The 26,746-nt window shown below is 36.2% G+C and overlaps 1 protein-coding gene across 11 annotated transcripts in view; it reads right to left on the bottom strand.

Annotated features, from left to right (window-relative positions):
* The window catches only part of LOC106090474 (hemicentin-1), a 1,337,150-nt gene that overhangs the window by 275,063 nt on the left and 1,035,341 nt on the right, over positions 1-26,746 (bottom strand). The gene's annotated exons all lie outside the window — the stretch shown is intronic.

Genomic DNA, 26,746 nt, shown 5'->3' with positions numbered 1-26,746 from the left:
CCACTACATATTAACATGGGATAAAATACTTTAAGCTCTCACACAGAAATTTCCGAATATTAGCACTATCAAAGCCATACAAAGTGAATGAGTTTGGGCCATAAGAAAAATCTTCTCATTGTAAATTATTTTCCAAAAAAAAAGAACACACACAAACATTTTTCTCACAATTAGGTGACGTGCTAGTTTTCCGTTTCTCATAGTCTGAACAAAATTTTACATTCCCCATCCCATACTTTAAACCCACCCAAAACAAAGGTGACGATGAGGCAGACGAGACCACCTTCTTGTACTATCATTGCTCTCAAAACAAGTTTATGAGGGAGATTGTAGCGGTAGTGCCGCAGCTAGTCGTTAGTTCCAGCCGCTACTGATGTCTGCCACCGCAGCAAAGCTTATTAAAATCATTTGAAACCACTCGAATAGGGACAAAAATACTCACATCTAATTATATAGGTAATGTCGTGTGTATTCAGTTTCATTTAATTTTTTTTTTAAATATGTAACGTTTTTTTATTTATTTTCTTAGTCATAGCTGTCAGAAGGGGTGTATGAATACGTTTGGGAGTAAAGGGTTAATGAAATTAAGCTGGCCTAAACACGCAATACTTGAGTTTAGACATAATACAATTAAATGATGTAGTATAGTGAGATAAAGTAAAAGGGCCTATATGCAACCGTATTCCACCAATGGTGATTTTGGAGAGCGTTGGCTTTACTCACGATATACGACTATAAGTGCAAATTGTAACACTGCAGAGAGTGGTGTAGTTATAATAGAAATATTTAAAAAAAATACAGAATATAATAACAAATTCTCAAGCTGGATTAGAAATGTACACTGAAAGAAAGATATAAAACATAATTCTTAAGAGAAAACAAATAGAAAATGAACGAAAGATTTTTAATATTTTTAATTTTTGATAGCAAAAAGATGAATGTTCATATTTAATTTATGAAAATTTATTTTCGAAATAAGAATGTTGCATACTTTTGGGTAGTTAAAAATACATACGTTAGGGATGTGCACGTAAGTGTTTTGTCAATCACGCACGCCCACGAGAAAAAATTTTAGTTCGTGCCAGCGCACGAGGCAAAAGTTTTACCCACGCACGCACGACTCACGAGACAATCACGACTCACAGGAAAATCACAAGTCACGAGAAAATCACGACTCATGAAAAACATTCAGTAAATACTTTTCCATGGAGCGATTGTTATTCTTTTCCATGCCTCTCAAATCACACAGTATTTTAACGTACGAATATAAATGAATAAAATGTGTCAGCCCTGCATAAACATTTAATTTTTATACATCTGTGAACAGAAATTGTGACACTACGCCTGAATTGGCGAATTAAAATATACTATTTTCTTTGATACGATTGCAAAAAATTGTGTTTTTCTTTATATATTTTAACCGTTAGGATTGAGCGTCACGTGAGTGGTGATTTCTCGCGAGCCGTGATTTTTCTCGCTAGTTTGACATGAATCCTTATAAGTGTCGTGAGCATGATATCACTTCACAAATACCTTTCATATCTATTCGACGTATTTTTAGGAGGAAAAGAGCCACCTTGACTTGAACACAAATTTTAATGTCATATTTTTAATCTACTTCCAACTATCTTTCATTTGAAGCCCATATGGCCATAGTCGGCTGATATACCCATTTGGGGGTGAGGAAACTTCCCATTACTTGGAGCTAATTTTGTATGCCATATTTGTAATCTACTGCCGGATACTTTTCATTGGATTCCCACATTGATAAGAACGTCGAATGTTTCCGTTTACAGGAGTTTTGGGGATGGGGCGGCCCCCCAGGTACTTGGACCCAACTTTTATTATAAAATTCGTACTCTACTCTTGAATACCTTTCAATTGAATCCCATAGTGTCCCGATCGCTCCACTTTCATTTTTTGGTAGTACTTTAGAGGTAAGGGGGAGGGTCCGCCCCCCTTCCGATATCAAAAAATTATATACCTTATGTTTCCTTCCAACCTACACAATCTGTGAAAATGTCAAGGTAATCGGTTGAGCCTTTTTTGAGTCTATACGGAACAAACAAACAAACCGACAAACAAACAAACATACAAACACAAATAGAGTTTTATATATAAGAGATATATGTTAAAAAAAGTTTTGCCCGTTTTTGCCCCTTTTGGATTTTTGTCAAAATGGGTCATAATAAAAAAACGCATATTTTGTGTATTATGCTGTTTGTATTGCTTATATGCCAATTTTGTCCCATTCTCTGAGTCACATATTTAACATAATTGTATGCAGATCTATTTTCTTAATCTTTGTTGCTATATATGCAAATCCATAATCAGCGATATCTTAAAACACACTACCCTATAAAATACTAGACATTTTAATTGAAATTTTTCGAAAATCTTTTTATTATTCGAGGGTCTTTTAAGTGTAGGTCATAACAGCTCCGATTTATATAAAATCAGTGAAACAATCAAAGTTACATACTGATGACAACGATAAAATTTATGTAATGTAGTGCTACGCTCTATGTAAGGACATAGAGTCGTTTTTCAATTTCTACCAAAAAGTTTAGTATGCATATATACAATATTAGCACCATAACACCATATTAGAGACAAATTTCATCCCTATTGGTTGTTGTTTGTAGGTGTTACAGCATAAGAAAGAAATATCTTAAAACATATTTATAGGATAAATATTCAAATCTGAGCGGATTTTTTTTTTTTATTCACAAAAAATCTTTCTTTTAACATCCTTTGCTGAATTTCAATAAAATCGAAACATAAATCAAAAAGCTATTGTAATATCAATAAATAGTATGAACAAGTAAAAGCGTGCTAAGTTCGGCCGGGCCGAATCTTATATACCCTCCACCATGGATCGCATTTGTCGAGTTCTTTTCCCGGCATCTCTTCTTAGGCAAAAAAGGATATAAGAAAAGAGTTGCTCTGCTATTAAAGCGATATCAAGATATGGTACGGTTCGGACCACAATTAAATTATATGTTGGAGACCTGTGTAAAATTTCAGCCATTTCGTATAAGAATTGCGCCCATTGGGGCTCACGAAGTAAAATAGAGAGAACGATTTATATGGGATCTGTATCGGGCTAAAGACCTATTCAGACCATTATAAACACGTTTGTTGATGGTCATGAGAGGATCCATCGTACAAAATTTCAGGCATATCGGATAATAATTGCGACCTCTAGGGGTCAAGAAGTCAAGATCCCAGATCGGTTTATATGGCAGCTATATCAGGTTATGAACCGATTTGAACCTTATTTGACACAGTTGTTGAAAGTAAAACTAAAATACGTCATGCAAAATTTTAGCCAAATCGGATAGGAATTGCGCCCTCTAGAAGCTCAAGAAGTCAAATCCCCAGATCTGTTTATATGACAGCTATATCAGGTTATGAACCGATTTGAACCATACTTGGCACAGTTGTTGGATATCATAACGAAATACTTCGTGCAAAAATTCATTCAAATCGGATAAGAATTGTGCCCTCTAGAGGGTCAAGAAGTCAAGACCCAAGATCGGTTTATATGGCAGCTATATCAGGTTATGAACCGATTTAAACCATACTTGGCACAGTTGTTGGGTATCATAACAAAACACGTCGTGCGAAATTCCATTTCAATCGGATAAGAATTGCGCCATCTAGAGGCTCAAGAAGTCAAGACCCAAGATCGGTTTATATGGCAGCTATATCAGGTTATGGACCGATTTGAACTATACTTGGCACAGTTGTTGGATATCATAGCAAAACACGTCATGCAAAATTTCATTCCAATCGGATAAGAATTGCGCACTCTAGAGGCTCAAGAAGTCAAGACCCAAGATCGGTTTATATGGCAGCTATATCAAAATATGGACCGATATGGCCCATTTACAATACCAACCGACCTACACTAATAAGAAGTATTTGTGCAAAATTTCAAGCGGCTAGCTTTACTCCTTCGGAAGTTAGCGTGCTTTCGACAGACAGACGGACGGACATGGCTAAATCGACATAAAATTTCACGACGATCAAGAATATATATACTTTATGGGGTCTCAGACGAATATTTCGAGTAGTTACAAACAGAATGACGAAATTAGTATACCCCCCATCTTATGGTGGAGGGTATAAAAATATATATCATATATATGCATAAATCTGAACCAATTTCCTTCAAACTTAAAATTTTCTCTCTTCTTTTACACCTGTAAGTCAGATTTAACGAATTTCATGAAGATCGGCCTGAACTAAAAACAAGTAAAAGCGTGCTAAGTTCGGCCGGGCCGAATCTTATATACCCTCCACCATGGATCGCATTTGTCAAGTTCTTTTCCCGGCATCTCTTCTTAGGCAAAAAAGTATATAAGAAAAGAGTTACTCTGCTATTAAAACGATATCAACATATGGTCCGGTTCGGACCACAATTAAATTATTATTGGAGGCCTGTGTAAAATTTCAGCCAATTCGTTTAAGAATTGCGCCCATTGGGGCTCACGAAGTAAAATAGAGAGAACGATTTATATGGGATCTGTATCGGGCTATAGACCGATTCAGACCATAATAAACACGTTTGTTGATGGTCATGAGAGGATCCATCGTACAAAATTTCAGGCATATCGGATAATAATTGCGACCTCTAGGGGTCAAGAAGTCAAGATCCCAGATCGGTTTATATGGCAGCTATATCAGGTTATGAACCGATTTGAACCTTATTTGACCCAGTTGTTGAAAGTAAAAATAAAATACGTCATGCAAAATTTCAGCCAAATCGGATAGGAATTGCGCCCTCTAGAAGCTCAAGAAATCAAATCCCCAGATCTGTTTATATGACAGCTATATCAGTTTATGAGCCGATTTGAACCTTATTTGACACAATTGTTGGATATCATAACGAAATACTTCGTGCAAAAATGCATTCAAATCGGATAAGAATTGTGCCCTCTAGAGGGTCAAGAAGTCAAGACCCAAGATCGGTTTATATGGCAGCTATATCAGGTTATGGACCGATTTGAACCATACTTGGCACAGTTGTTGGGTATCATAACAAAACACGTCGTGCGAAATTCCATTCCAATCGGATAAGAATTGCGCACTCTAGAGGCTCAAGAAGTCAAGACCCAAGATCGGTTTATATGGCAGCTATATCAGGTTATGGCCCGATTTGAACCATACTTGGCACAGTTATTGGATATCATAACAAAACATGTGGTGCAAAATTTCATCCCAATCGGATAAGAATTGCGCACTCTACAGGCTCAAGAAGTCAAGACCCAAGATCGGTTTATATGGCAGCTATATCAAAACATGGACCGATATGGCCCATTTACAATACCAACCGACCTACACTAATAAGAAGTATTTGTGCAAAATTTCAAGCGGCTAGCTTTACTCCTTCGGAAGTTAGCGTGCTTTCGACAGACAGACGGACGGACGGACGGACGGACGGACGGACGGACGGACGGACAGACGGACGGACATGGCTAGATCGACATAAAATGTCACGACGATCAAGAATATATATACTTTATGGGGTCTCAGACGAATATTTCGAGTAGTTACAAACAGAATGACGAAATTAGTATACCCCCCATCTTATGGTGGAGGGTATAAAAATGGTGCGCATAAAATAAAGTAAATCACTTATTCCAAATAATTTAACAAATTTCAATATTATTTGGTTAAATTTTGAACAAAACAAGGACAAAATGTAATCTAAGTAAGTTTTACTTGGGTTTGGGAAGTCATTTTACTTAACCAAACAAACAACGTTTTCTTTTACCCAATAAAACCATGTTGAGATCAACGCTTCATGTAAACCTATATTCTTTAATTTGAATAAATGTCCATTAAAAACAGTTTACGAATTTCTTAAATTTGGGTATAATTGAATAACTTAAAATCAATTATAAGCTTTAACTAAAAATTTTGTTGAAAATAAACTTAGGTTGACATATTTTGTAACAGAGATAATTAAATCCATTCTTCTCAGTAATACCAAATATAGTCAGTCATACAATAATCATATGATTAAAAACTTAGAATGTCATAATACAAGAACGTTTGATTTGCGACTTCTCTTGGTATAGGATAATAGATCCATGTTCCTGGGCTGTGCAGTTAAGTATCATGCGCAGGTGTCGCCGACAAAAAAGCGTCAACAACACACACACTTAGGTAACAACTGAAAACCGTGCAACCATTCCCGTGACGGGCATGTGCCGCCGACAAAAAAGCGTTAGCAATACACACCCACACACAGGTAACAGCTTAAAACCGTTCCCATTCCCGTGACGCACAAACATATAACAACGCTCAGTGTGATGTACGCATTTTCCAAGATAGGTCATGGACGGTAGCAAGAAAAAAAAAAAGAAAAATTGCAACAATATGAAATAAAAATACCAAGGTAAATTTGGTGAGTCACGATATCCATCTCTTCTGACGGACGTACACCTTTGATGGTATGTATTAAAATGAAAAAATCTAGAATTAAATTAATTATTTCATGCGCATTGGTTCAATCTGAACGGAATAGAACCGAGATTTTGCCAAAATTTTGTTCAGATGTATTACCACACAGTAAATATTTCGGATATTTTAAGGCATCGATTGTGTTGATTTCAGTTCAAAATATCTTTCACTATTGTTCATCATATGCACTGAGTAAAGAATAATTTAGTTCCATTTATTTAACGTTGAACCATTACGAAGTTCATTTGATGTAATTATATTTTAGATCTGTTTCTTAATACTCGTAAAGAACTTTCAACCTGTTGTCTGGCACTTTCTTTTCAGTATTTCTTTTCATTTCCTTTGTCAAATTAGCTCGACTCTTTCTTTCTTTGAAAAAACTTAAATATTAAATTCATTAACCAGCCATACCAAGCACACAAAATAAATAGAAACTTGCCGGTCAGACATTTGGCCCTGAATTTGGATGCACGATTTGTACTCCATTCGTAAGAATTACAGCACTGGGATCGACATATCATTATCAGATTCGTCCCTTATGTTCGCCTTGAATTGAATGGGGTACGCTGGCTCCTAGACACTTAGTCGCAAATTTTACAAAAATTTCATTTGGAATGCATTTTGTAAAGATAACCTATTTTTAGAGATGAGGCGACATTTTGCCTTAAATTGGGATATCAGAGATAAGTGTACCTCATGATCGTATTACATGTCAATTTGCGTGCGTTTTTTTTATAAGTCGATGTAGAAATGCGGAGGAGAATATCAACTTGGTTGGGTCATACATTAAATTTGTCTTTCTTTTTGCAATACATCGAAATATCTATTTCCGACCCTACACTCAGAAAAATGGTGCGCATAAAATAAAGTAAAACACTTATTCCAAATAAGTTAGCAAATTTTAATCCAATTTGGTAGAATTTTGATTAAAACAAGGAAAAATACAAATTTTTAGTAAGTTTTACTCATCCGTAATTAGTGGCAAATAGTTCACTAACTTAAATTTGGGGAGTCAATTTACTTAACCAAGTTTCTTCGCAACAAGTTAAATAATCCTATAGCAAACAACGTTTTTATTTACCCAATATAAAAATGTAATTATGTTGAGTTCAACGCTTCCTTTAAACCTATATTTCTCAATTCTAATGAATATTCGTTTAAACTAGTTTACGAATTTCTCAAATTTGAGTATAATTGAATAAATTTAATTTATTTACATTTTAAAATTTAGTTTAAAATAAACTTAGGTTGACAGATTTTGTAACAGAGATGCTTAGATCGATTCTTCTCAGTAATACCAAAAATAGCTTTAATGCCATTATAAATTTGTTTTTTAAACACGTTGTTTGTCTGTAATACAATAATCACATGATTAATAACTTAGAATATCACAATACAAGAACGTTTGATTTGTGACTTCACTTTGTATAGGATAAATAGATCCATGTTAAGACTCCAAATAAAATGTCCTTAGAAAACTTTAATGGTTTATTACTGAGGCAAATTATTATTAAAAATGAAAATCCGCCTTTTACATTTTGCCCTATTTACCTAGGCCGCATGTGCGGCCGACAAAAAGGGGTAAGCAATACAGGTAACAGCTGTAAACCATGCTCGGTAGCAAGAACAAAAAAATAAAAATTCAAAAATATGAAATAAATTTTTTGTTTGTTTCTCTTTCAAGGCGAGCTCAACGATAGGAGATTTTCTTTGCAAATGAAATAAAATTACTAAGGTATATTTGGTGAGCCATGATATCCATCTTTTCTTTCTGTTCAAATAATGTGTTCCATTCTTGTCTCAGATAACAATTACAGAAAGAAATTTAATATGCTGCAGTGGTATAACAGAAATTAGTTCGAATCGCTTCCGAATCGAAGAGGCCGATGTATTATATTGAAAATAAAACTACATCAACTACTTAACACTTTCATTTCTTTTTTAGAAGTCTTTAAGATATTGTGTAAATGGCGAAACGGAACTTCTGAGAAAATATCCATTGACAACTTAATGTGTGAAAGTTATTTATATTCGCAACGTGTAAATTTGAAATATATTAAAAAAAAAAACAATGAATAAATATGAGAATAAATAATACAGCTACAATTAAATGAATTTTTTCATGCGCATTGGTTAAATGTGAACGGAATAGAAGACGAGATTTTGCCAAAATTTTGTTCAGATGTATTACTACACAGTAAATATTTTGGATATTTGATTCCAACAATTGTGTTGATTTCAGTTCAAAGTATCTTTCACGATTGTTCATCATATGCACTGAGTAAATAATAATTTAGTTACATTTATTAAACATTGAACCATAACGAAGTTCATTTGATGTAATTATATTTTAGATCCATATTAACTGAAAATAAATAAAGACGTCTTTAACGCTATATGAAGCTCAACTTTATTGGAAAGTAGTTTATTTTAACTCAACCATTGTTCCTCGAAAAAATCTAAGGTGATGTAGGCATATTCGTCCGCCCGTTTGTTGAAATCACGCTACAATGTTTAATAATAAAGACATTGAAACATTTCACAAATTCTTTTTTGGTCCATAGGTAAGTTAAGTTCGACGATGATCTGTATTGGACTATATATCTTGATATTACTTTAATAGAGACCGATCAACAAAGAAGATAAATTCTTTATCCTCGAAAAAATCTCAAGGCAATGTAGGCACGCTTCAGTCTTCTAAGAAAAAAATTTACCTAAAACTTTGCACATTTTTTTTGCTCTTTTTATATTGGTCTATAACTTGATATATCCCCAATAAAACACTATTTTCCAAATTAAAGGACTTATCCCCATAAGAGACGCATTTATCGCCCGTTTTAGCGGATTATGCTTAGTACTTTGACACCCGTTCCGAGAATCGTTCTGATCGGACAATATTTGAATGTAGCTGCCATATATATCGATCTACCGATTTAAGGTCTTGCGCCCATAGAAACCGCATTGTTTACCCGATTTTGCTCAAAACTTCCGCTGTGATCTGCGTTAAGCTCTTCATTATTATTATACCCTCCACCATAGGATGGGGGTATACTATTGTAATTTCGTCATTCTTGGGTCTTTACTTCTTGGGCCTCTAGATGGCGCAATTCTCGTCCGATATGACTGAAATTTTGCACGTGGTGTTTTGGTATCACTTCCAACAACTGTGCTTAGTTTCATGGGTATTGATTTCTTCAGCTTTAGAGTGCGCAATTCTTATCTGATTGGGCTGTAATTTTGCTCGAGGCATTTTGTTATGACTTTCAACAACTGTGCTATGTATGGTTAAAATCGGTTCATAATCTGGTAGAGCTGCCATATAAATCGATCTTGGATCTTGATTTCTTGACACGCTAGAGGGCGCAACTCTCATCCGATTTGGCTGAAATTTTGCATGAGGTCTTGTGTTATGTCTTCCAAGAACTTTGCTTAGTATTGCGCAATTCGGTACATAACCTGATATAGAATAGCTGCCATATAAACCAAGCATGGGTCTTGACTTCTTCAGCTTTTAAAGGGCGCAATTCTCATCCGATTTGGCTGTAATTTTGCACGTGGTGTTTTGGTACACTTCCAAAAACTGTGCTAAGTATGGTTCTAATCGGTTCATAATCTGATGTAGCTGCCATATAAACCGATCTGGGATTTTGACTTCTTGAGCCTCTAGAGGGCGCCTTTCTCACAAGATTTTTCACAAACCTTGTACAACAACTTCTGCCATGACCTTCAACATACGTGTCCAATATGGGCTGAATCGATCTATAGCTTGATACAGCTCCCATATCGCTGTATGAAGATTGATACAGCTCATTGTAGTTCATAAATAAACTCCCATATCGTGACAGCAGGGAAGTTTTTCACAAACGTGTGCAACATAAGCAAATAGTTGTTGGCGTCATAGCCACAGTATTATTGGGGTCGTTTTCTAAACTAACCAAAGAATACAGTTTTCGCTATGGCAATTTCCCACAGGTGCTATCGTGTACAAAACTACCCATACATAGCATGGCTATCAACCTAAAGAATTAGTCTACTCATAGCTGCAACCCTCTTTCTTGCAACTGCAACCTAAGCTAACTTAGAAATATGTATAAAGCAACCAATGTTGCCCCGTTGGCTCTAAGGCACATATGGTTATAATTATGTTTGTGTTTAGATTGTTAACATTTGCCAACGGCCAACAAATTATAATTTCAATTAATTTATGCACTCCAATATATATATGATGACATGGATAATTTCATGGGCCAAGTCTCTGAAAAAATTATAAAAAATAGCAAAGAAGAAAATTTAGGTTGGATTGTTTCTATTAAAAAATTTTACTTATTGTCTACTAACATGTTCAAAAAACATTCCTGCCAGGTTTGGCCAATTCAACAATTGGAACAATTGGCTTGGTTAAGCCATACTTTATTTGAGTATTGGAATAGCAAGTAGTCCTATTCCTGTGCCGACCTTATTTTCTGGTGTGTGCAATTGGAAAACCTCTAAATATAGAATTGATGCGTATGCAGATGGAGCTTGGTTTCAATTGTGATTTTTTATACCCACCACCATTGGATTGGGGTATACTAATCTAGCCATTCCGCTTACATCACCTCGAAATATTCGTCTAAGACTCCATAAAGTATATATATTCTTGATCATCTCGAGGTTCTGAGTCGTTCTAGCCATGTCCATCGCTCCGTCTGTCGAAATCTCGATAGAGGTCGAACGCGTGAAGCTATCCGCTTGAAATTTAGCACAAATACTAACTAATGATGAAGGTCGTTAGGGATTGTACATGGGTCATATCGGTTCAGATTTAGATATAGCTCCCATATAAACCGATCTCCCAATTTGACTTCTTGGCTTCTCGATTTGGCTAAAGTTTTGCATGTAGTGTTCTGCTGTAATTTCCAATAACTCCGACAAGTACGGTCTAAATCTGTTTCTAACCTAATAAAGCTCCCATATAAACCGATCTCCTGATTTGAAAATTTGCACGGAATGTTTTGTTAAAACTTCCAACTACTGTGTTAAGTACGGTTCGAATTGGCCTCTAACCCGATATGACTTTTTGAGTCCCTAAAAGCCGAAATTTTTGTCCGATGTGGCTGAACTTTTGCATGCCGCGTTCTGTTACTTATGTTGACTTCCAACAAACGTGCCAAATGCGGTGCAAATCAGTCTATAACCTGATATAGCTCCAATGTAAACCGGCCGTTCGATCATCCTTCTTCGGTTCCTAGAGGCTTTAATTTTTGCTGGTTTGACAAAAGATTGGTACACTTAGAAAAATTGAAAATTCCCAAATTTAAGTAGTATTGTATAAATTTAATTCAAATATAAGTTTTAAACTTAGGTTGATAGATTTTTTAATAGAGATGATTATATCCATAAAATTCTCAGTAATACAAGCCTAGCCTTAATGTAATTATAATGGTGCATTTTTAAGTTGTTTGTCAGTCAAGCAATCATCACTCAATTAAAAGCTAAGAATATCATAATACAAACACGTTTGTGACTTCACTTTGTATAGAATAATAGATCCAAATTAGAAACCCAAAATAAAATGCTCTTAGAAACCTTGTAGAATATGACCGATACAAATTATTATTTAAAAAGCAAAATCAGCCTTTAACATTTTTTCGGTCTATGGGACAATCTTCATGTTACCTGAGCTGTGTGTGCATATAATTCGAGCGACAATTTTTCCTGGTAACGGAAACGGCCTTGTGTGTGTACTAATAAACTAACAACATAAGGCAACAGCTGAAAACTACGCAAAGAACATCCCGAATACCGTGTAGCACGCAAGCTATTGCTACGCTCAGTGTGATGTACGTATTCAGCGAACAAAGTCGTGGACGCAATAAGCAAAAACGAAAAAGTGAAAATATGTGATATGAAACTAATAATTCGTATTTAGTAAAAAAAAATTAGTTTCTTCCATTGCTTAAAAAATTTAAACAATTATAACATAATCACCGTTTTGTTAGAGCAAATGCATGCACGAGCGTGTAAAATGATATTGTTGGCGCAGGCAAAGATGCCTGGTGAATATATTTTAATACAAGCAAATTTGGTGAGAAATTAATTCCATCTCTTGTTTCTGTGGAAATAATGTTTTTCTATTTTTACTCTGAATAAAATAAAAGGAAGAAATTTTATACGCGTCAACTGTAGCGATTTTGCGGAAATTGGTTATCATCACTATTGCTATGAAGACAACATATAACATTAAATCTCAACATTTTGGTAGGCATTATAATTAAAAAACAAAAATTATTCTGTTTATTTACTGGTCTTTTTTTATTTAACTTTATTGCAGGAACTTTTTAAATCGATATGCGAACTACATTTTGTGCAGTTATGGGATATTTTAACGCAGATGTTTCCATAAAAGATTTATTCTAATAACTACAGCCTGACGCACTCTTTCTTGGTAAGTACTAGACTAAAAATGAAACCACTAAAATTTGTTTTCAACAGTTTTTCTCTGAATCAACAAAATATTGTGGATTGGCGGATTTTTTACAATTGGCAATTTCTCCAAAGCCACTGACAACTAAAAGTGTGACTTTTTATTTTAATCGTTAATATACATATATGTAATACAAATTCGCAAAATGTAAATATGAAACATATTAATAAACAAACACAAAAAACAAGACTAGTGTTAAATAAATAAATAAATGATTTAAAAACAAGTAAAAGCGTGCTAAGTTCGGCCGGGCCGAATCTTATATACCCTCCACCATGGATCGCATTTGTCGAGTTCTTTTCCCGGCATCTCTTCTTGGGCAAAAAAGGATATAAGAAAAGATTTGCTCTGCTATTAAAACGATATAAAGATATGGTCCGGTTCGGACCACAATTAAATTATGTGTTGGAGACCTGTGTAAAATTTCAGCCAATTCGTATAAGAATTGCGCCCATTGGGGCTCACGAAGTAAAATAGAGAGAACGATTTATATGGGATCTGTATCGGGCTATAGACCGATTCAGACCATAATAAACACGTTTGTTGATGGTCATGAGAGGATCCGTCGTACAAAATTTCATTCAAATCGGATAAGAATTGTGCCCTCTAGAGGCTCAAGAAGTCAAGACCCCAGATCGGTTTATATGGCAGCTATATCAGGTTATGGACCGATTTCAACCATACTTGACACAGTTGTTGGATATCATAACGAAATACCTCGTGCAAAAATTCATTCAAATCGGATAAGAATTGTGCCCTCTAGAGGCTCAAGAAGTCAAGACCCCAGATCGGTTTATATGGCAGCTATATCAGGTTATGGACCGATGTAAACCATACTTGGCACAGTTGTTGGGTATCATAACAAAAGACGTCGTGCGAAATTCCATTCCATTCGGATAAAAATTGCGCCCCCTAGAAGCTCAAGAAGTCAAGACCCAAGATCGGTTTATATGGCAGCTATATCAGGTTATGAACCGATTTGAACCATACTTGGCACAGTTGTTGGATATAATAACAAAACACGTCGTGCAAAATTTCATTCCAATCGGATAAGAATTGCGCACTCTAGAGGCTCAAGAAGTCAAGACCCAAGATCGGTTTGTATGGCAGCTATATCAGGTTATGGACCGATTTGAACTATACTTGGCACAGTTATTGGATATCATAGCAAAACACGTCGTACAAAATTTCATTCTAATCGGAAAAGAATTGCGCACTCTAGAGGCTCAAGAAGTCAAGACCCAAGATCGGTTTATATGGCAGCTATATCAAAACATGGACCGATATGGCCCATTTACAATACCAACCGACCTACACTAATAAGAAGTATTTGTGCAAAATTTCAAGCGGCTAGCTTTACTCCTTCGGAAGTTAGCGTGCTTTCGACAGACAGACGGACGGACGGACGGACGGACATGGCTAGATCGACATAAAATGTCACGGCGATCAATAATATATATACTTTATGGGGTCTCAGACGAATATTTCGAGTAGTTACAAACAGAATGACGAAATTAGTATACCCCCCATCTTATGGTGGAGGGTATAAAAAATTAGTTTCTTCCATTGCTTAAAAAATTTAAACAATTATAACATAATCACCGTTTTGTTAGAGCAAATGCATGCACGAGCGTGTAAAATGATATTGTTGGCGCAGGCAAAGATGCCTGGTGAATATATTTTAATACAAGCAAATTTGGTGAGAAATTAATTCCATCTCTTGTTTCTGTGGAAATAATGTTTTTCTATTTCTACTCTGAATAAAATAAAAGGAAGAAATTTTATACGCGTCAACTGTAGCGATTTTGCGGAAATTGGTTATCATCACTATTGCTATGAAGACAACATATAACATTAAATCTCAACATTTTGGTAGGCATTATAATTAAAAAACAAAAATTATTCTGTTTATTTACTGGTCTTTTTTTATTTAACTTTATTGCAGGAACTTTTTAAATCGATATGCGAACTACATTTTGTGCAGTTATGGGATATTTTAACGCAGATGTTTCCATAAAAGATTTATTCTAATAACTACAGCCTGACGCACTCTTTCTTGGTAAGTATTAGACTAAAAATGAAACCACTAAAATTAACACTAAAATTTGTTTTCAACAGTTTTTCTCTGAATCAACAAAATATTGTGGATTGGCGGATTTTTTACAATTGGCAATTTCTCCAAAGCCACTGACAACTAAAAGTGTGACTTTTTATTTTAATCGTTAATATATATGTAATACAAATTCGCAAAATGTATATATGAAAAATATTAATAAACAAACACAAAAAACAAGACTAGTGTTAAATAAAGAAATAAATGATTTAAAAAAAAAATGTTATGAAAATTAATATTGTATCTACATTTAAAATAATTATTTCGGGCGAATTAACGGAATAAAAGTAGAGATTGTGCAACAAATTTTGTACAGATGAATTATCATACAGGAAAATTTCCTACAAAGAATAGTTTATTTCCATTTATTTAACGTTGAACCATCACGACGTTCATATAAAGTAACTCTTTTTAAACCCACCACCATAGGATGGGGTTTATAGCTCAGATTGGGATATAGCTCCCTGGAAGCCAAAATTTTTCGCCGATTTGGCTGAAACTTTACACATAGTGTTCTATTATGACTTACAACAAATGTGCTAAGTACGGTCCAATCGGTCAAGAACCTGATGTAGCTTCAATATAAACCGATCTCCCTTCTTGAGCCCATGGAAGCCACAGGTTTTGTCCGATTTGGCTGATGTTTTGCACGCAGTATTCTGTTATGACTAAGTACGGTTCAAATCAGTCAAGAACCTAATAAGCCTCAATTTTCATCCGATTTGGCTGAAAATTTGCAAATAGTATTCCGTTAACGGAGCTAAGTTCGGTCTATAATCTGATATAGCTCCCATATAAACCGAACTGCCGATTTGACTTTCTGAGCCCCTGGAAGCCGCAATTTTTGTTCGATTTGGCTGAAATTTTGCACATAGTGTTCTATTCTTAATTCCAACATCTGTGCCAAGTACGGTTTAAAACTGAGTATAACCTGTAAATATAAAACTGATAAAGCTGTATCAGGTTATAGATTGATTTGGACCGTACTAACCACAGTTATTGGAAGTCCTAACAGAACACCACATGCCAAATTTCTGCCTAATCGGGCAAAAATTGCGGCATGTAAGGGTTCAAGAAGTCAAATCAGGGGATCGGTTTATATAGGAGCTAAATCAGGTTATATACCGATTTGGACCGTACTAGGCACAGTTATTTGAAGTCATAACAGAACGCCGGATGCAAAATTTCGTTTCATATGGGAGCTATATCTAAATCTGAACCGAGATAGCTCATTTGCAATCCCCAACGACCTGCAATCCCCAACGACCTGCAATCCCCAGCGACCTACATCAATATTAAGTATGCAAATTTCAAATGGCTACCTTTAAGTGTTCGACCGCTAACGCGATTTCGACGGACGGACGGACATGGCTAGAGACGATCAAGAATATATATACTTTATGGGGTCTTTGGCAAATATTTCGAGGTGTTAGAAACGGAATGACTAGATTAGTATAACCCCATCCTATGGTGGTGAGTATAAAAATAGTCGAACACTCAAATAATAATGATGTGGATGCTTTGTTAACGGAGGGTTCTTGGTACAACACTCGGCTGCGACAAAAGTAAAGTTTTATTTATTTTATGATACTTTAAAGATGCTTCGAAAAGTTCGGAAATGTTGATTTTTTCAATAATTTTACCTTTCGGTTTCAATGCTGGTTAGTTCATATTTTACCAGTAGGAAATACTAAGTGAACTAATAGTATGTAAAAACGGTTTCGTAACTGTTATTAAATAATTGATCTCGTTGCGAGCACATAATTCTTTAGCGGCATAGGAGGTTAAATATTTCCCAAAGTTAGTTCATTTTAACTAGTGTTGATGTTAAAAATTTTTTGAGTGTTCCAAATGGTACAGTACCTCACAAATGTCGGCAGCATTCGGAGGGGAAAACAACCGCTGATAATTTTTTCTGATATTCTCGCCAGGATTTGAACCCAGGCTTTCAGCGTCATAGGCGGACATGCTTACCTCTTCGCTACGGTGGCCTCTCAACTATGCTTCTTGAAATATTTGCATTATAGATTTTTTTCAAATTTAAAATTGTTTCTTACCTTTTAAACTAGTTATTCAAACTTTGTTTTATAATTTCATTATAAATACTGACGACTGTCACGTGATCCTAATGGTCACCATCAGCACCACCACCATAACCAAGCTGGCAAACATATACCCACAAACATGTCCTTAAAGCTTTCATAAATTATAATTAAAACAGTATCATTTTAGACAAGTAACAGCGCACACATGGGTCTTATGTGTGTGTATTGTATGAGAGTGGTAAGTTGGAACTGAGGACTCATGATGTGTCCCTGTCCATGATGGTTTTTGTCTTCAGAACGCTGAAACAAAAGACTAATTTAAACTATTACTAACATAATGGTTTATGTATGGACACTTGTCTGGGCTCTTGAATGGGCCAGGATGACACACAACATGGCATAGAGGCACAGAGTCAGGCATTTGCCAGGCATTTATCCATCCATTCATCTATACATGGCTAGCATACTCCACCATGTAAAATTAAAGGACATGGACAGACTCTGTGCTCGTGATACATGGACCCTTAATGACAATGTGTGTGATGATATAATGGGACAAGCAATGGAAGCAGCAGCAAAAATTTCGACATTTTTTCTACTTTTCAGCACAATATTTTCATAACCTTGTTAGGATACACAACACACACACCGACGAAAAATATACATAGCCCAAAACGGTCCTACTACACAGCAACAAATATGTTTGAAGAAAAAGAAAAGCAAAAAAGAATGATGGTTATTTGCTTTAAGCGAAAAGTACAAGCAAAAACAGTACAAGCATACACTGCAAAAAAATTTAGTACCAAAATAACCTTACAAAGTTTTGTGGTTATGTTGAAGGGGTTCCCTCTGCTTTTGCCACACATACACACACATTTATACACAACAAAAAAGGGATGCATTTTTTGGTTGGCAAAACATAAAAATGTTAAAAGTTTCCGAGCAAGCACCGCCCGGAACAGCCATGATGTTGTCAAACAACTTAAATTAAGACAACAACACTAGTCAGAAACCCCAGATAAAAAACTATGAAGTACCCAGAAAACCAAGAAAACAATTTTTTTCTTTTTAATGGGGAGGCAACAGAACATTCATATTTTGCCTTCAAGAAAACTGACCAAACATTTCAAGTTAACACCAGCTTCCTGTCCAAAGCAATAACACAAAAAAATTGCAAGCAACAAGGCACTCTCTACTCACCACTAATGAAGAAGAAGGAAGCAAAAGAGAAAACTATAGTTGAAGCAAAGAAAAAAGGTTCATGGATTTGGTCAAAACTATGATGCTTTTCCACAGCTAAGAGGAAATAGTAAATGCAAATATGCAAAAATTGGTTTTGAGCCAAAAAAGAACAACAGCATTTCATTTAAAACATGAAATCTTAGGTTTTATAAGCAAGGGTAGAGTTTTTTAAATAATTTTATAGCACAGAAAATTAAATTTTGCCAACCATTAATTATCAGGCAGTTGGTTTTGGTCAACTTCATAAATAATCTTATCACTTAAACATCATCCACATCACCATCATCGTCAATGTCCACCATGACATTGATGACTAATCTTTTCGTTTAATACCATTTCAACGCCTCCTCAAATGCTTAATGCCTCACCACATTAACCCTCATTTCACCTCTTTGATGTTATGTTCTATCTTATGTCTATTCCTCTGTTGTCATGGTTTATGGCTCCCATTCTAGCCCCGATCCGATTATTGTCATGTCATAAAAAACGTGAAAATCGCCACTCACAATTTTTCTTGGATGCTTAAAATTCTTGGTTTTTATTGAATAAAATCGCAAGCAAATTGCCGACGCCGCATAGACTGTGATTATATAGAGCAACATGTTTAAGGGGTGGGGGAAAATGTACAAAACAAAATAAACCATAAAACACGACAAGTGCATCATCAGACAATGTACCAGGCGTCGGTGGTGATGGCGGTAGTTGGTAGCAAAAAAGAAATACGCCATCAGGGGTAATTTAAAGGGGAGCATTAAAAAAGAGCAGTTGTTAAAGCACGCTAGGATTTAAGCTGGGTTTAGTTAGCTTTTTAAGGCAGATACAAACTGTTTCATGCCTAAAGGCTAACGTCATAAATATAGGACAGTTTGAAGTCAAACTGAAGGTAGTCAATATAAGGCTTGTTGGGGTTTTAATAAGGACAGCGGCCAACTTTTTAGGTTCCTAAAGATGAAGATAAATGCCTAACAGACGAATATTTCGAGTAGTGACAAACAGAATGACGAAATTAGTATACCCAAATCCTATGGTGGAGGGTATGACAAACATATATTTTTCACCTACTGTGTCGATGCGATGGTGGTTAAGGTCCTATGGCCTGGCTGCATTTAAAATGCAAAGTGGCAACTCGGCTGTGGACCACTTAAAAAATGTGACAGCCTCACCCCATCCTCTGCGATAGATGACACACAGGGGTTCTTGAACGCCACACGCTATCATAGCAGCCACCGTAACCACTGCTGCTCCCTCTTGTTTTATTTTCAGCATCATTGTCCTGTAGTTGCAGTTGCTATATTTAAACTTTTGTATTTTTTCACGAACAGCAGCGAAAAGTTGCTTCGTGTGTTTTAAGCAAATGTGTGTCACAAGACCATGTGTGTCACCTAACAACTAAGGAGAAGAAGAGAGAATGAGAGCCTGGCAAGAGAAGAGTCATTCAAATGCAAAGATTTGTGTTTTTTCATATTTTCCCTTCTTTTCATTTCATCAATCGGTACACGATTTTTTCTACCATCCCGCTGAGAGACGGCTTTTTTACGTTAGCCGCCGTTAACGCTGCTGTTGCGGCCACTGACGAACGCTGTATGCCGCCATCAAGTGCCACCGAGTTAATCTTAGTAGCCAAATGCTTTATGGATTGCCATACCAAAATTCTGGGGGAGTATGGTTCGGAGAGGGTATAACTCATCGTTGGAACTCATGTCAGTTTTTTAATGCTATGAGTCTCCAACATGGCATAGTGTGGGAGATGAAACATAAAATACATGAATGCGTGTGGCGCCATAAGCATTATACTAAGGCGCTGTATAGTGTTGCCAATGTTGGTTGGTGTTGGAATTCATGTGCCGTTAGTCGCTCAGATGATTGTTTTTGCGAAGCTTTCTCTTCTTCAGTGGGCCCCACGAAGTGTGGATGACAGATATCGTTATATTTGTTGTTGCACTTACCACCCGAAACTGTTTAATATTGCCCCTTGATGCAAACATGTAATGGATATTTAAGTGTCCTTGTCATTTCAGCCCATGCAGAAAAAAAAGCGAGTGTACTTGAACACATTTGTTTTTATATCCACCACCGGAGGATGGGGGTATATTCATTTTGTCATTCCGTTTGCAATACATCGAAACATCCATTTCCGACCCTATAGAGTATATATATTCTTGATCAACGTAAAAATCTAAGACGATCTAGACATGTCCGTCCGTCTGTCCGTCTGTCTGTTGAAATCACGCTACAGTTTTTAAAAATAGAGATATTAAGCTGAAATGGAATGAATGGGCTATATCGGACTATATCTTGATATAGCCCCCATATAGACCCATCCGCCGATTTAGGGTCTTAGGCCCATAATAGCCTCATTTATTATCCGAATTTGCTGAAATTGGAGACATTATGCTGAAATTTGGGACCGTGAGTTACGTTGGGCCCTTCGACATCCTTCGTCAATTTGGCCCAGATCGGTCCAAATTTGGATATAGCTTCCATATAGACCGATCCTCCGATTTAAGGTCTTAGGCCCATAAAAGCCACATTTATTATTCGATTTTGCTGAAATTTAGGATAGTGAGTTGTGTTGAGCCCTTCGATATCTTTCGTCATTTTGGCCCAGATCGGTTCAAATTTGGATATAGCTGCCATATAAACCGATCCTCAGATTTAGGGTCTTAGGCCCATTTAAGCCGCATTTATTTTTAGATATAGCTACTAAAAACACCAATATTTTGTTATACAATGTTGAATAATGTCTTGTACTTATTAGTATTTGGTCCAAATCGGATCATATTTCCATATAACTGCTATGGAACATAAGGTATGCAATTTTCACCGGATTTTGTTGAAAGGTGATTTATATATATACCCGGGGTGGTGGGTATCCAAAGTTCGGCCCGGCCGAACTTAACGCTTTTTACTTGTTTTTTTTTTTAATTTCATTTAAAAGGTGGTAATAAAATGAATTATTTTAAAAATGGAATAATTTTCAATAAAATTAGATTCATGACATTTGCTCAAAGACAAAATAAAAATTAATTTTTTTTCTAAAGATAAAATTTCGAGCCGAACTACAGTAATTGGGCAAAATGTTGTGGAACTTTTTCAAAAGACAAAATCTAGCCCCTGCAGCCAATTCATCTCTCTGCTCTAATAGTAATTATCGTACTCCGAACGTTTTGAGGTACCACCATCATTTGTGTTGTATACACTGACTTGAATAAATGAATTTGACAAAAAATGGAATTCTCGTGAACATTTTCACCAAAAGAGTCCATTGATGAACTTAAATCTTTGTATGACGATGAAGCACCTTCCTCTAGCACTGTGAAAAATGGGTTTAATAAATTCAGGCGTGGCCGACGCCCACTCAAAGTTGAATTCCGTGAAGGTCGTCAAAAATGGCCATTGTACCAGAGAACATTTATAACGTCCTTGGACTTTTCTTCCATCAGCTAACATTCGATTAGTATGAACACTTTGCCGTGAAAAAGGATCTGAACGATCTGAAGCATACACTACATGGATGTCGAAAAGCCTAACATAAGTCACTGTGTCAAATTTCAGCGAAATCGGATTATAAATGCACCTTTTATGAGACCAAATCTGGAGCGATCTGCGCCAAATAGAAGAAGAATGTCGAGTGGCTTAACAAAACTCACTGTCTCGAATTTCGGCGATTACGGACAGTAAATGCGCCCTTTATGGGCCCAAAAGCTTAAATCAAATGATCGGTCTAATTTAAATAGAATGTCGAGTGACCTAACGCAACTCACTGTAAAAAATTTCGGCGAAATCGGACAATAAATGCCCCTTTGAAGGGACCAAGATCTTAAATCGAGAGATCGTTCAGTTATATCCGAATCTGGACCGATCTGGGCCAAATTGAAGATGGACGCCGAAGGGCCTAACACATCTCTCTGTCAAAAATTTTGGCAAAATTGGACAATAAATGTGGCTTTTATGTGCCTAAGACTTTAAATTGAGAGATTGGTCTATGTCGAAGATATATCCAAATCTGGACCGATCTGAGTCAAATTTGCAGAAAGATCTCAAGTGGCCTAGCACAACTCACTGTGCCAAATTTCATTGTAATCGGACAATAAGTGTCCTTTGATGGCAGCTATATCCAAATCTGGACCGATCTGGTCCAAATTGATAATGGATGCCGAAGGGCCTAACACAACTCAACGTCTCAAATTTCGGCGAAATTGGACAATAAATGCGCCTTTTATGGGCCGAAGACCTTTTATCGGCATGTCAAAGGGCCTAACACAACTCATTGTCCCAATTTTCAGCAAAATCGAATAATAAATGTAGCTTTTATGGGCCTAAGATCTTAAATCGGCGGATCAGTGTATAAGGGGGATATATCACGATATAGTCCGATATAGCCCATTTTCGTACTTAATCTGTATATTGACAAAAAAATCTGTCCAAAGTTTCAGCTCAAAATCTCTATTTTTAAAACTGTAGCGTGATTTCAACAAACAGTCGGATGGGCGTACCGATGGACAGATATGGCTAGATTTTTACGACGACCAAGAATATATATACTTTATAGAGTCCGAAAAGGATCATTCGATGTGCTGCAAACGGAATGACAATATACCCACCTTCGGTGGTGGGTATAAAAATACGTTCTTTGTGCGTTGAAACGTTTACATCATCGCCATAGGTGGCAAATCGTGGTTTTTCGAAGTCGAGCCAAATCCATCGATAATTGTTCGTGAAAGAAGGACTTCGAAGCAAATGGTGGCCTGTTTCTTTGGCAAAACTGATCATGTAGTGACTGTTTCGCATGAGTTACGTAGGACGGCCAATTCTGTGTGATTCATTGCAATTTGATTGCCTGAAGTCTTAGGAGAAATCCGAAAAACAAATAAGAGAAGACGAATCATTGCTCACCATGACAATGCGAGCTCTCACACATCGGCTCAGTACAGCCCAGACTTGGAACCCAATGAGTCCACCAAACTACTAAGGCGTAAGTAAGTATTGGTCTAATCACGCTCCTGTAGAGCCTGTGGACAATCATCGGATTCAGGCCCCATTTGGAGTCTACGGCCCTGTGCGCTTTCCCAGTACGCTTCTGAATTTGACACTTCCAATGCAGTTTCCTGTCAGAGATCACTCCTAAGTATTTGACCTATTCAGATATCGAAATTGTTCTAATGAGGAAACGTAGTGCGTCTAATTTGCCCACCTTCGTCTTCCATGTGAACAGGCAGATTTCGGTCTTCTCTGGGTTAAAACTGAAACCCCTAGGTCCTACCCAGTCGTATACCATCTGCGAAATTCTTTCGGCCCTTCTGCATAGATGGTTCGGATTCTTACCTCATAGAAGTATTTTAACATCGCTTGCGTAGCAGACGGGTTCAAACCTCTCCTCAGTCAGCATCCGTAAAAGGTTATATATAATGGTCACCCATGGGAGTGGCGATAAAATACCCCCCTGTGTGGTGCCTTGTTCTACTATCTACCATATATTTATGTTATCTCTAAAGACCCAGTCTACACGGTACTGGTCTAAGCGTGTCGGTCCGGACATAGTTAAAAGCCTCGACTATGTCAATGCATATTGCCAGATTCATCGAAATGCATACCGCCAGATGGCATCGAAAGATTCTTCTATTTTATGCACAACGTCATGCAGAGCGGTCTTCCACCAACCTTTCGCGGCACTTTTATCACTGCATCTATAATACGTTCCATGGTTTATAGTAGGCCTTTGGTTTGACATAGCTTACTTAGCCGGGCTTCTCATATAACGAGGGGTATATTTTATCAGCCTCGGGTGACTTAAATGGTTGAAAGCTCCATAAGGCTTCCTTTACCATAAAAATTACCCTTTGACAAAGCTCACTGTTCTAAGATTTCGGTGTCTCCATGAGGCCCTTCGTATCCTGTGAAAAATATATTGTCATCAAAAGTCTCTTTTGGCTCTCTTGTCATCTTATTGTATTTCTAGAGCCGCTCTTTTATGACTTGCTCTATTAGAAAATCTAAAAACCTCTTTCCAACCGTTCATATATTTATCTTGAACTGACTTCTTTTCTCGAAGAACTGTCTTCGAAAGACTCCACTATGCAGTCGTAATCCTATTGTCAATATTTTCTATGCTTGGGCATTCCAAAATATCTTGCCCAGGTCTTCCTTTTCAAGGTTTTCACCTTTTTTTGCGAAGCTTATCAGGCTCAGCGCTGGTTTTGCAATTTTTTTATACCCTTCACCACTACTGTGGTACAGGGTATTATAACTTAGTAAATTATTTTGTAACACCCAAAAGGAAGAGAGATAGACCCATTGATAAGTATACCGATCGACTCAGAATCACTTTCTGATTCGATTTAGTTATGTCCGCCTGTCCATGTTAATTTGTGTACAAACTACAGGTCGCAATTTTGATCCGATCGTCTTCAAATTTGGTATGGGCATGTTTTTCGGCCTAGAGACGAAGCCTATTGAAATTAAAAAAAAAAAAATCGGTTCAGATTTGGATATAGCTTACATACATATGTTCGTCCGATTTGCAGTAATAATGGAATAAAATAGTCATTTTTTAACCGATTCTCTCGAAATTTGACAGGAAGGATTTTCTTATGACTCTCAAGATTACTTGTATAGAAATCGGTTCAGATTTGGATATAGCTCCCATATATATGTTCGTCCGATTTCCAGTAACACAGCAGTAAAATGGTAACTTGTTGATCGATTCTCTTGAAATTTGTTGGGAAGGATTTTCTTCTGACTCTCAATATTACTGGTGAATCTATAAAAATCGGTTCAGATTTGGATATAGCTCCCATATATATTTTCGTCCGATTTGGAGTAATACAGGAAAAAAATGGTCATTTGTCAACCGATTCTCTCGAAATTGGGCAGGAAGGATTTTCTTATGACTTTAAATATTACTGGTAAATTTGATAGAAATCGGTTCAGATTTGGATATAGCTTCCATATATATGTTTGTCCGATTAGCAGTAATACACCAATTGGTCATTTGTTAACCGATTCTCTCGAAATTCAACAGGAAGGATATATATATATATATATATATATATATATATATATATATATATATATATATATATATATATATATATATATATATATATATATATATATAGCCCGATTGTCACTCCTAGACCCACTGCAATCGCATTTATGGATTTATCTTCCCAAAATTTTGTATAACGGTTTCCTCGACGAATTCCACAAAATCCATAAAGTTGGTCGAAATCGGTTTAGATTTAGATATAGCTCCCATATATTTGTTCGTCAGATTTTGGATAATTTGTTGTCATTTGTCGACGTAATTATTCCATTTTGAACATATTTGCTTTGCTCGAAATTTGATACAGAAATTTTAATAATCTATACATCAAATTTGTTTCAGAATTAGATGTAGCCCCCCATTTGTGTTTACGGGGTAGGTGTAGGGTATTATGAAGTCGGCACCGCCGGACTTTTGCCTTTCCTTACTGGTTTTAACCTAATATAATGTTGATCCGAGTAGGAATGTGCCATAGAGACCCTCCATTAATGCATCTAAGATGTGAGAGAGACCCTTTCATAAGTACACAAACCGACTCAGAATCACTTACTGATTCGATTTAAGTACGTCCGCTTGTCTTTCTGTCAGTCCATGATAAATTGTGTGCAATGTACAGTTCGTAATTTTCAGCCGATCGTCTTTAAATTTGGCACATTTATTTTTTTGGCATATATATTTGAGTCCGCCCGATTTAACAAATACCGCAAAAATTTAGTAATATGTCACTTGTGAGTTTTTTAGAAATCGTTTAAGATTAAGATATATTGTAGCTCCCATACATGTATAAGAATCTCTCGATGTTCACTTAAAGGACCTTTGAAAACAGATTTATCAAGTGAACTTCTCAAAATTTTTAACTCCGATTTCCTCTATGACTCCCAAAATATGTACAGTTTGCAGTCAAAATTCTGCAATTGAGGCTAACTTTATTTCGATGACTAAGTCGGCATACTCAATGTGGTGTAGGGTATCAAAAGATCGGCTTTGCCCAACTTTAGCCCGTTCTTACTTGTTTTAATGTGGTTTGGCTAATAGAAGGGTTGTAAGGTAAATTTGTATCCATATCCAAAACAAATACGGCACAGGTAGGTAAATAAATAAATAGATGTAACCGCTACATATAAGCAATTGGGATGCCTTGAGCTGGTAGACACCTCATTGTGCGATTTCCTGTCTTTAAAATATTCCACTTACTGAGCTTATTTCGTAGATTTTTGGTAGAATCTTCGAAGTGGATGCCCAAGTTTTGGTCCAATCTAAACAATTTTCTTGATAATTTGTATTTGGTGTTGTTTGCTGTTTTTCTTGTGTACAAAGTTCATTCAAGTTAAATTTATTACCATTTTCCTACATTTCTTAAG

Source organism: Stomoxys calcitrans, chromosome 1, assembly GCF_963082655.1.
Source record: "Stomoxys calcitrans chromosome 1, idStoCalc2.1, whole genome shotgun sequence".
Taxonomy (NCBI): Eukaryota; Metazoa; Arthropoda; class Insecta; order Diptera; family Muscidae; genus Stomoxys; species Stomoxys calcitrans.
Note: the sequence above shows the minus strand (reverse complement) of the source record. Positions and strands in the feature narration are given on the sequence as shown.